The 12,508-nt window shown below is 40.4% G+C and overlaps 1 pseudogene; it reads left to right on the top strand.

Moving 5' to 3' along the window:
• The first annotated feature begins 9,193 nt into the window (after nucleotides 1–9,193).
• On the top strand, nucleotides 9,194–10,203 carry LOC108512042 (nucleoside diphosphate-linked moiety X motif 19-like; annotated as a pseudogene).
• Nucleotides 10,204–12,508: the final 2,305 nt, after the last annotated feature.

Below are 12,508 nucleotides of genomic sequence, written 5' to 3'. Positions count from 1 at the left end.
CAATCTACCCATCTGACAAAGGGCTAATATCCAGAATCTACAAAGAACTTAAACAAATTTACAAGAAAAAATCAAACAACCCCATCAAAAAGTGGGCAAAGGATATGAACAGACACTTCTCGAAAGAAGATATTTATGCAGCCAACAGACACTTGAAAAAATGCTCATCATCACTGGCCATCAGAGAAATGCAAATCAAAACCACAATGAGATATCATCTCACACCAGTTAGAATGGCTATCATTAAAAAGTCAGGAAACAACAGGATGGAGAGGATCTGGAGAAATAGGAACTCTTTTACACTGTTGGTGGGAGTGTAAACTAGTTCAACCATTGTGGAAGACAGTGTGGTGATTCCTTAAGGATCTAGAACTAGAAATACCTTTTGACCCAGTCATCCCATTAGTGGGTATATACCCAAAAGATTATAAATCATGCTGCTATAAAGACACATGCACATGTATGTTTATTGAGGCACTATTCACAATAGCAAAGGCTTGGAACCAACCTAAATGTCCATCAGTGATAGACTGGATTAAGAAAATGTGGCACATATACACCATGGAATACTATGCAGCCATAAAAAAGGATGAGTTCATGTCCTTTGCAGGGACATGGATGAAGTTGGAAACCATCATTCTGAGCAAACTATCACAAGGACAGAAAACTAAACACCGCATGTTCTCACTCATATGTGGGAATTGAACAATAAAAACAGTTGGACACAGGGTGGGGAACATCACACACCAGGGCCTGTTGTGGGGTGGGGGGAGCAGGGAGGGATAACATTGGGAGATACATCTAATGTAAAGGATGAGTTAATGGGTGCAGCACACCTACATGGCACATGTATACCTTTGTAACAAACCTGCACATTGTGCACATGTACCCTAGAACTTAAAGTATAATATAAATAAATAAATAATGCAAAAAATTAGCCGGGCATGGTGGCAGATGCTTGTAATCTCAGCTACTCAGGAGGCTGAGGCCAGAGAATCGCTTGAATCCGAGAAGCAGAGCTTGCCATAAGCTGAGATCGTGCCATTGCACTCCAGCCTAGTCAACAAGAGTGAAACTTCATCTGGAAAAAAAAAAAAAAAAAAAAAAAAGGAACGATTGAAGGTATTCAAAATAAGCCTTGGAGAATATGAGAATTAGCAGACTGGACGAAGTAGAGGAGTCAATGAAAAAGAGAGAAAAGCAAAAGAAATGATATCTTCTAGGGGTTGGAAGCCAGGAGAATAATGAGTTTTAAGATGAGTCAAACTCTGAATCTAAATCAGCTTGCACTCCCATATACATCCACTTATTTAATCCATATAACAACCCTTCAAGATATGTCATTATACCCATTTGACAGATAATAATACCAAAATACAGAGAGATTCCTTGAGCAATCTGATGGTACACAGCTAAGAAGTGATAAATGTAACAGCAAGTCTCAACTACAGGTGATTTTGCTTCACACAAGACATTTGGCAACATCTGGAGATATTTATGGTTGTTAGAACTGGGAGTGGAAGGGAGGAAAGGAGAGAGGAGAGAGGAGTGGGAGAGACTTGCTATTAGCAACTAGTGGATAGAGGCCAGATATGCTGCTAAATATCCCAGAATGCCCAGGACAGAGGAATTAAACAAAGAATTGTCTAACTCCAAATATCAGTGTTGCTGATCTAGCACATAGTCTTTCAAATGTGACGTTTAGTCTTTCCATAAGAGCACTATATCCAAGATGCAACCAGGTTCCTGCACTAAGACCAACATTAGACTAAGGGAGCCTTGACAGAAGTTTATAATTGTTTTTTAAGAGACAGGATCTCGCTATGTTGCCCCAGCTGGACCAGAGCTCCTGGGTTCAAGTGATCCTCCCATCTCAGCCTCCTGATTAGCTAGTATTATTGGTGCATGTCACCATGCCCAGCTCAGGAATATGTGTTTTTGGGTAGCACACAAAACTGAATAAGAAAATCTGGAAGTGGGACCCAGCAGTCTGTGTTTTTAAAAGCTTTCAAGATGATTCTGGTATATTCCAAAGTTTGATAACCAGTAAACTTTAAATAAATAAGTCTGATGAATTTGGCAATTTGAAAGCCATCATGGCTTGTTGAGTATGTGCTTTTTGAGAAGGTGCTAGGGAAAGAAGTAAATGCTTCAGCTAGGCATGGTGGTTCACGCCTTTAATCTCAGCATTTTGGGAGGCTGAGACAGGAGGATGGCTTGAGGCCAGGAGTTTGAGACCAGCCTGGGCAACATAGCAAGACCCCATCTCAAAGAAGAAGGAAAGGAAGAAGAGGAAGAGGACGAAGAATAGGAAAAGGAGGAGGAGGAGGAAGACGAAGAGAACAAATAAAATGCTGGGGGCAAAGGAATGAATGTTACTAAGGAAATGTAATTCTATCTAGTTAGGCTCTAGTGGATAGATCCTGCCTTGTGTTTACATAATAATATCCCTTATGTTTCCTCATCTACTACTGTAGCCTGATTGCTCAAACGTAAGAAACATGTCTTACACATTTATAGATTTCCCTTGGTACTAAGTACAAAATACCATGTAGTCAATATTTAACAAATTGATGAGTGAAATTAACCAAACTTTAAAAAGTCCTGCTTTGTGTTTTGGGCAAGCTGATATTTACCTTTACCTTCACAAGGCCTAGAACATACTCATTCTCTCAGCCTGATTCTCTGACATATGGGTCAGAAATAAAGCAATCAAGGAAGTTCCTAAATAAATTTATTAGGATAGGAGAATTTGTAGATAAGGGAACAAATTCTTTCTATTCATTCACTGGGTCAACTTTTAACCCATACAGAATTATGCAAGATAATTTGGTTATTTCAGTATCATAGCTATTCATTCTTAAGGAATTGCATATTTGCCTTGTTCTAGGTACTGTGTTGAGATCTGGCAATATAAAGACCAATACTTTATGGACCTTGCTCTCAAACAACCCACAGTCCCTTAGAGTGAGAACAAACATAAAAACAAGAGTGTATAGTTGTTTGAAGATCTAGATGGAGTTCACTGGGGCACTAAGGGTAAAACTAGGTATGAAAAGGGGATTGCTGGTACTCTAAAATGAAGCAAATAAAATCCAGTGAAGTTAGCTTACGAAAAAGTTAAGGATTTAGGGGTGTCTGATGAATCCCAAATCCAGTGATGCTGCTGGACTTTAAGTACAGAAACCAGAAAGTAGGAAGTAGGGCAGGAGCTGAGGACAAAGGCTTTTTTTTAAGATGGACTCTTGCTCTTATCGCCCAGGCTAGAGTGCAAGAGCACGATCTCAGCTCCCTGAAACCTCCACCTCCCGGGTTCAAGCAATTCTCCTGCCTCAGCCTCCTGAGTAGCTGGGATTACGGGTCCCCACCACCATGCCCAACGCCCAACTAATTTTTGTATTTTTAGTAGAGATAGGGTTTCACCATGCTGCCCAGGCTGGTCTTGAACTCCTGACCTAAGGTGATTCACCCGCCTCGGCCTCCCAAAGTGCTGAGATTACAGGCGTGAGCCACCACGCCCGGCCGAGGACAAAGGCCTCTTACACAACTTGTTTACTAAAATCCCACCACTGAAAGGAAAAACTTCATCAAAAAGATTATTCATAAGATGAGTTACAAAGAGAAGAAAACATTTGCCCTGCAGAAGAGCTACGGGAGGGCCTTCTAGGCAGGAAAGCAAAATGAGCAAAAGTATGGGAACCTGTACCTGCGTGGACCATATTAGGGTAACAAAAAGCAGCTAAAGATGACTAGAGGACAGGCAGGGAAATGCTGGCAGGGGAGGGGTCGGTTTGGAGGGCAGAATTGAATGAATTGGCAGTGTAGGCAGGACATGGATCACAGAGCTATCAAAAGAGATCAGGGTGCTAAAGAGTTTTCAAACATGAAAATACCTGAATTAGATACACATTGAAAAAGTTGACTTGGGCAACTGTCTGGAGAGCAGACGCAAGACTCAAGTAGGATGTGAGGCTAGAAAAATGTTAGGAGGATGCTATTGTATTCATGTCATCAGTGGTGTCCAAGGTGGGAAGAGTGTATGTACCCTAGGAGAGGGACAAGCCTATCCGTTTTAGTGGAAATCAGAACTTCAGAACTTCTTTTTCCTTTTTCTTCTTTTCTTTTGAGACAGGGTCTTGCTCTGTCACCCAGGCTAGAGTGCAGTGATACAATCACAACTCAGTGCAGTGTCAAACTCCTGGGCTCAAGCAGTCCTTCCACCTCAGCCTCCCTAGTAGCTGGGACTACGGGCTCCACGCACCATCATGCGTGCCTAATTTTTAAATTCAGAACTTATTTTGATATGTTATTTGTTATATTTATTGTTATCTAAAACATTAAGGTTTACCAGTAGTACACGAATTAATACTGAGATCTTTCCTTGGTCTATGTGTGAGAGGGCCATGTGCTATTTATCCTGATGGTAGAATGAAGAGAGTCCTGTGATGTAGAACCATTGACAGTGACAATCTTCATCTCACAAACTTTAGAGTGTCTATTTCAGCTAAGATGCTCCCAGTGAGATGGATTTATGGTTTATATTATCTAATTTAAGCTAAACTAGCCCTCGAAAAAATGAGCACATGATTTTTAAAAGATTGCTGCAAAGAGACATTAGATTGTAGATGATATGAATAATTCAAGCACAAGGAAATGGCAGAGCTGATGCCTCCTCTTCTGCTAGCTGAAGCTCTTTCTCAACCACATCGTTAAAAGCAATGACCACATAGATCTAACAAGAAATTGGCCAAAACAGTCTACATTATCCATAAGTCTATGTAAAATATTGTTTCCCATCCTTAAAGATAAACCTTATCCAAATTGTATATTGTGCTGTGAGATGTCAGCTATTAGTTATTGGTAGTACAAAGTCACCAGAATGAGTAAGATGTTTAAACAGAGAGGATGAAAATATATATTGCTACTTACAGCAAAATGAATGAATCTCAGAAACTTCACATTGAGAAAAAGAGGCCAGACACAAAGGAGGATTTGTTATTGATGAAATTTGTGTATAAAGTTCAAAACAAGTAAAACATAGCTGTGGCATCAGAGGTCAGGCTAGCGATTATCCTCGGTGATGGGGGAGGAGAATGAGTCACTGGGAGAGGTCATGAGGGGAGCTTGTAGGTACTGGTAATGTTCCATATCCTGGTCCTAATTTAAACTACATGCTCACATGCTGTGTCCACTTTGTGAAAATTCATCCAGCTATACACTCACAATGTATCATCTTTTCTACATAAAAGCTGCCATTGAATAAAAGTTTAATTGAAATAGATTTTTTTTTCAAATGGAGTCTCACCCTGTCACCCAGACTGGAGTGCAATGGTACAAACTCAACTCATTGCAACCTCTGTCTCCTGGGTTCAAAAGATTCTTCTGCCTCAGCCTCCCAAGCAGCTGGGATTACAGGTGTGCGCCACCACACCTGGCTAATTTTTTTTTTTGTTTATCTTTAGTAGAGACAGGGTTTCACCAGGTTGGCCACGCTGGTCTCGAGCTCATTGATCCACCTACCTCGGCCTCCCAAAGTGCTGGGATTACAGGCGTGAGCCATCGTGCCCAGCCTGAAATGGATTTTAAAAAGTAAGATGTTTAACTAGTTTAGGTAGCACATATTTAAAAAATTACACAGTATTTGTCCTTTTCTTACTAGCTTATTTCACTTAGCATAATGTCCTCCAGGTTAATCCATGTTGCCAAAAATAACAGGATTTCTTTCTTTTTAAAGGCTGAATAAAATCCCATTTTGTCTTTGCATGTGTGTGTGTGTGTGTATAAATACCACACTTTGTTAATTCGCCTATTGATTCCGCTGATACAAGGCCATCTAAAATAGTCAAACTCATAGAAGCAGAGAATACAATGGTGGTTACCAGGAGCTGGGGAGAGGGGAAAGAAAGAGCTGTTGTTCAATGGGTATAAAGTCACAGTTATACAAGATGAATTAGTTGTAGAGATTTACCATACTGCATAGTACCTCTAAGTCAACACAGTCAACAATACTGTATTATGCACTTAAAAATCCATTAAGAAGATAGATCTCATGTTAAATGTGCTTACCACCACACACACACACACACACACACACACACACACACACACACAAAGATGCAAAGAAACTTTTGGAGGTGATGGATATGTCTGTTACCTTGATTATGGTGATGGTTTCACAGATGGATGTACATGTCCACACTTCAAACTATACATACTTAATATGCTTAGTTTTGTGTGTATCAATTATAGCTTAATAAGGCTGTCTAAAAAATAAATTTAAAAAATAAAATTTACTTTCTCTTTTTAAAAAAGTAAGATGTTTAATAATTATCAAGAGCATTGACAAATTTCTATAATTCATGGGAAAACTGCTTTTGTGCTGTTAATAAATACAATTTCTAAAACACTATTGTTTCATTATCTCATCTTCTAAAATTTATATTTGAAATGTATAAAATATTAGACAAATAGTACAAGTATTTAATCTCATAATGTCATCAAATCTAATTTATTGGAGAGTGTGAACACATTAGTTTGCTGAAGGGGACGTGCCATAAAAAGCCTACCCGTCCAAACAAGAGCTGATAAGAGTCTGAACTATGTCAATAGTATTGGGAATGAGAAGAGGGGATGGAGAGAAGAGATGCAAGAAGAAAGAATCTGCAGGACCTGATAACTGATGTTTGGGATGATTAAAAGGAAAGAATCTCTGGTGGCTCCAGGTTTCCATGACGGCTGGTAATGCCCTTCACCAAGAGAGGAAACCCAGGAAGACAATAGGTATGAGGAATATGCATACATTTAGAATGTGGAAAACACACCTCTTTATTGAAATCCATGACAATAACCCCTTGTTATATAGTCAGCTCTTAAAAATGATTAATACTTTATTTTCTAAAGCCATACAAAGAAGTGTCATTCCTAAGAGAAAATCTTAACTAATTAATGTTGTATACTTATGATTACACTGTAAGTGTAAGGTATAACTAGCAATGAAAGTACATTTGCTTTTGAAAGAAGATCTAGGAAAAATTATTCTAAAATCGAGTGCTGTAATTATTTTATAAGTATGGTAAAAGTACAGTGTTTTATTATCAGGTCTATGAAAAAGGGCAGTGTAATTAATCATCAATTATATTCTTAAAATTAGGCTTCTTTTAAAACATAAAAGTCAAAGAAATGCATTTATTTTAACTGAGGTTCTAAGAATATTTTAAAATTAGCATCATGACATTGTTATTAGGACAAAAAAAATCATTTGCATTGCCCACAAATGACCCCATTTTCAGTAATGTGCATCAAGTGTATTATCCATAATAAGACTTCGTCCTGGCTTGGCTTTTTTTTTTTTTAATCTAAAAAGTTTTAATTTCTTTACATATATTTATCCTGTGTCCCTGTGCCTCATGAGGATAATTCTCTGGGAAATTAAACCACAAAAAGATGCCTGCCTTTCCCCCAAGTCACAAGAGGCACAGGAATAAAGGACACCCCCAGGCAAGACTTCTTGGCGTTCCATGTTGCTCTCTCTACTACAGTAAAATGATTCCACAAAGTTATGAAATTCAAATGCAAGGCCCTAACATGTGTTAGAGGCCAGAAAAAAAATATATCCCTAAGAAGACAGGGGCTGGGTGTGGTGGCTTACGCCTGTAATCCCAGCACTTTGGAGGCCAAAGCGGGCGGATCATCTGAGGTCAGGAGTTCAAGACCAGCCTAGCCAACATGGTGACACCCTGTCTCTATTAAAAATACAAAAATTAGCCAGGCATAGCGGCGGGCACCTGCAATCCCAACTACTCAGAAGACTAAGGCAGGAGAATCACTTGAGCCTGGGAAGCGGAGGTTGCAGTGAGCCAAGATTACTCCACTGCACTCCAGCCTGGGTGACAGAGTAAGACTTGGTCTCAAGAAACAAAAAAGGAACATATTGGAGGAAGAAAGAGAAAACTGGCTCCAGCATTTAAAGGATCACTCTCTGCCATCATCTCCCACTCTTGTTTGAAGTGTTTCCTTTCTATTACATTAATTCTTCATAACTGACAGAAGTTTCCTTTCCTTCCTTTTCTTCCTTTCTTCTGCAGTCAGTACCCTGTGAGGCATCAGGGATGTCAGCATAACCAGGACACATTTCCACCCTTAAGGAGCTCAGAGGTGAGTAAGAAACTTAAGATTTAGTCAGGGAAGTATATGCCTTTTATACATTGTTTTATTTTTTTAATAGACAGATAAAATGGTATGTATTTATCATGCACAGCATGATTTTTAAAGTATATATGCATTGTGGAATGACTAAGTCTATCTAATTGACATAAATATTAACTTACAGAGTTATCATTTTTGTGGTGAGAACATACAACATCCACTCTCTTAGCATTTTTCAAAAATGTAACATACCATTAACTATAGTCATGATGTTGTGCACTAGATCCCTTGAACGTATTCCTCCTGTGTAACTGAAAGTTTGATTTTGCCCAACCTCACCTCCTTGTCACCTCCAATAGCTCGAGCCTCAGATAAACACCATTCTACTCTTTTCTTCTTTGAGTTCAACTTGCTTAGATTCCACACACGAGTGAGACTATACAGTATTATCATTCTGTGCCTTATTTTACCTAACATAATGTCCTCCAGGTTAATCCACGTTGTGACATAAAACAGAATTTCCTTGTTTTTTCATGGCTGAATAGTATTCCATTGTGTTTATGTACATTTTCTTTATCCATTCATCTGTTGATGGCCACTCAGGTCGATTTCTTAGCTTGCTCCTGTAATGCTGCAACAAACGGGGGTGCAGATATCTCTTCAACACATGGGTTTCATCTCCTTTGGATACATAGCTAGTAGTGGAATTGCAGACCATATGGTAGTTCTATTTTAATTTTCTTAAGGAACATCCATATTGTTTTCTGTAATGACTGTACTATTTTACATTCCTACCAACAGTGTGCAAGGATTCCTTTTTTTCCACGTCTTCATCAACACTTATCTCTTGTCTTTTTTATAAGAGCCATTGTAACAAGTGTGAGGTGATATCTCATTGTGCTTTTAATTTGCATTTGTACATTTTTTGGCCCAAGGAACATTTGGAATTTTTATTTTGACCAGAAAGCTATGAATATTTTCACTTTGAAATCTTAAAGTACCGATAGATTGGCATCTTAAAAGCGAATGCTGCTTGGAGGAGGTGGGCATGCTGCTGCTTTGGCCCAGGGCCTCCCCGACTGGCCTACGCCAAGGCCTGGCCTGGTCCTCAGGCTGCCTAGGGGCCAGCCTGCCTGCACCAGGAGACCTGCTCTCCTTCCTGTGGCTGTGCCTGCACCTTGACTGCACGCCCGACATCTGGGCGCTGCAGGACGGGAGTGCCTGGCTCACACCTTTCATGCCCGCCGCCACTCGTCACTACCGCGCGGCCTCCTTACTGCATTGCCTCCTCAAGCCGCTGCCGGTTTACCCTGACTTGGCCAAGGTGGTGGGCTGCCAGTGGTCATCTCTGTCAGTTGCAGCTGAGTTTCTTATCAAAATAAATGTGGTTGGCACCCTCACAGTTCTACGAAATAAGAAGACTTGAAAACTTGACCTCTCTCCCTGACTTGCACAAATTTTGTTTGGATGGTGCATTAGAAGGATAGGAAAGATGAATGCCCATCACCTTGTTAACTGCTGACTGGAGGCTCCAGCTTTTTCCAATTGATGAGCTACACTTGGAAGATTCAGACTTTTTAGAAAGTCTTTTGTCTACTGAAAAAAAGACCTGGCCGGGTGCGGTGACTCACGTTTGTAATTCCCGCACTTTGGGAGGCCGAGGCGGGTGAATCACCTGAGGTCATGAGTTTGAGACCAGCCTGGCCAACATGGTGAAACCCTGTCTCTACTAAAAATACAAAAATTAGCCAGGTGTGGTGGCAGGTGCCTGTAGTCCTAGCTACTCGGGAGGCTGAGACAGGAGAATTGCTCGAACCTGGGAGGTGGACCTTGTAGTGAGCCGAGATGGCGCCACTGCACTCTAGCCTGGGCGACAGAGCGAGACTCCATCTCAAACAAACAAACAAACAAACAAAAGGCTGAAGAAATCATGAAGGAAGGCAAGCAATTTCACCGAATAGTGATATCCAATCACCATCTGTATGATATCTACATGACTGTTCAAAGTGTAAACACGTTTATCCCGAGAACTCCTTAGTAAGAAAGAGCCATCAGTAGGGTGCCCATGCTGGTCTGTAAACTGGCTTACTTGGAGTCCTTGTGAATAATGAGGGTTGAATTTCAACTCACTCAACTCGCTCAAAATGTAAGGAATTTCGTGCCTATAAAATTATAATGCACTCTTTCTTATTTCAATTGCTTTAGGGAGCTATCTTGCTTATTTTATTCTTTAAACCTTACAGTGTGCCACAAGTATAAAGTTTATGAAGTATAAATCTTGTTAACCAAAATAAGAAAAAAATGTCACAAGGGTTCCCACTCCTGTATTGTTTTATTATCTCAAAAGTTTAAATAACGCCGGGCGGGATGGTTCATGCTTGTAATCCCAGCACCTTGGGAGGCCAAGGAGGGAGGCCGAGGTGGCAGATCATGAGGTCAAGAGATCAAGATTATCCTGGCCAACATGGTGAAACCCTGTCTCTACTAAAAGTACAAAAATTAGCTGGGCATGGTGGAGAGTGCCTGTAGCCCCAGCTACTTGGGAGGCTGAGGCAGGAGAATCACTTGAACCCAGGAGGCGGAGGTTGCAGTGAGATCACATCACTGCACTCCAGCCTGACGAGAGAGTGAGATTCTGTCTCAAAAAAAAAAAAAAAAAAAGTTTAAATAAGATGTTCTGCTGCCATTGTTTTTCTTGCCATTCACTATATTGGCACTTTTCCTGATGTGCTTTAGAGGTTGATCCATGAATTTCTTAGATATTTTGCTGGAATTACTTTAAGGGTGCCTGATTAGATGGTGAACAGGAGACTGAGACAAACTAAAAGTGACCATGTCATTATTTTCTTTCTATGTCTTTAGCTTGATGATTAAGACACAATTCCTTTAAAACCAAATGACATTAGTTATTATGTTTCCCAAATTAGAAATCTATTTTAGTTGATATTTTAAAGAAACACAAAGCCATAACAAAAACCATCATTGTTTTTACTCCAGAGTGCTAATGAATGTAAAAGGTTACAGAGATGTGGTGTTTAAAATAATGATGTTTATTTTTACTATATTTAGTGAGTAATTTTTCATTGTCTTTAAAGATAAATAATATTTATTGACTAAAGGTGAGAAGCCGAATGCAGTGGCTCATGCCTAGGCTTGAACCCAGGAGGCAGAGGTTGCGGTGAGCCAAGATCGTACCACTGCACTCCAGCCTGGGCAACAAGAGAGAAACTGCATCTCAAAAAAAAAAAAAAAAAAAAAAAAGGTGAGAAATGATAGTTAAGACACCCATTGTGTCAAGATCTTTGACTATATTATGCATTGGACAAATGATTTCATTTTGAGGCAAGAAAATAGGGTCTGGAGGCAAGGGAACATAAGGCTGATTCACACTTCAGCTATGACAGGAAATATCCTCTCCATAGGGTGTTGGGGACCAGCTTCAACACCACCCATAGGGTACCTGAAGTCTGGTGGCGACAAAGGAACGAGAAGAGACAGGTTAAGAGTTCATAAAGGCAGGAGCCAGGGGGCCAGAGCAAATCAGAGGCTGCAAAGACCCAAAGTTCTGGTCTCCACACTATTTATTGAGTACGGTCAGAAGCAGACGTTCAGGGAGAAACAGTGAAAGAGAGGCAGTGCGTCATACGCGGAATCTATAGCAGTGGTGGTTTAAATGAATCTCCTTTGTGCTCAAACAGCATATCTTTAACTTATCAGAGAGTAGCTAGCGGGAGCCCACTTAACTAGGAGCCTGCATGTCTGGCCACATTCCAATGCTTCAAAGGAGTGTCTTTCTCCTTGAATACAGTGTTTATGGATAAGAGAGCAGGTCTCCTCTGAGCATGGGAACATGATGGCAATTAGGAGGCTTTCCTCCTCAGAGGCCTCTCGTGGCTTTCCACAACTTATTGTCCCATATTTTTATGGCCAGCTTATGCAGGCCCCCCACAAGCCCTTTTCCCAACAATAGGACACACACTGAGTAAATGACTTTGTAACTTTACTTCATCCTCTTCATTCACATAGGGAGTATCCCCAAGTAACCAGTGGAATCTTCTAGAGGGTATTTAAATCCCCACCAATTCTGTAACAACACCCTATGCTCAGGCCCACTCCCACACTGTGAAGTGTGCCTTTATTTTCAATAAATCTTTCATTCCTTCCTTGCTTTGTGCATTTTGTCCAATTCTTTGTTCAAGATGCCAAGAACCTGGACACCCTCCACTGGTAACTGATTTGTTTTTCTAAGACCACCAGAGCGAGCACAAAAGAACCAGCGAGTAGGCAAGGCTAGGAGCAAAACTGCAAATTTATTTTTTGGTCACCTAGCTTCAGGGAAGAAGGTGTGGAGGGTGAGGTCTGT

The sequence above is a fragment of the Rhinopithecus bieti genome, unplaced genomic scaffold (assembly GCF_001698545.2).
Source record: "Rhinopithecus bieti isolate Rb0 unplaced genomic scaffold, ASM169854v2 scaffold_26504, whole genome shotgun sequence".
In the NCBI taxonomy this organism is placed as follows: Eukaryota; Metazoa; Chordata; class Mammalia; order Primates; family Cercopithecidae; genus Rhinopithecus; species Rhinopithecus bieti.
Note: the sequence above shows the minus strand (reverse complement) of the source record. Positions and strands in the feature narration are given on the sequence as shown.